Source organism: Bison bison, unplaced genomic scaffold (assembly GCF_000754665.1).
Source record: "Bison bison bison isolate TAMUID 2011002044 unplaced genomic scaffold, Bison_UMD1.0 scf7180017864347, whole genome shotgun sequence".
NCBI classification, from domain to species: domain Eukaryota; kingdom Metazoa; phylum Chordata; class Mammalia; order Artiodactyla; family Bovidae; genus Bison; species Bison bison.
The window spans coordinates 910,955-911,273 of record NW_011494919.1 but is presented as its reverse complement, the minus strand read 5'-3'; positions in this window follow the sequence as shown (position 1 = coordinate 911,273).

The window sequence follows — 319 nt, the reverse complement described above, 5'->3', positions numbered from 1 at the left end:
GTGATCACACCATCGTGATTATCTGGGTCGTGAAGATCTTTTTTGTACAGTTCTTCTGTGTATTCTTGCCATCTCTTCTTAATATCTTCTGCTTCTGTTAGGTCCATACCATTTCTGTCCTTTATCGAGCTCATCTTTGCATGAAATGTTCCTTTGGTATCTCTGATATTCTTAAGAGATCCCTAGTATTTCCTATTCTGTTGTTTTCCTCTATTTCTTTGCACTTATCACTCAAGAAGGCTTTCTTATCTCTTCTTGCTATTCTTTGGAACTCTGCATTCAGATGCTTATATCTTTCCTTTTCTCCTTTGCTTTTCAC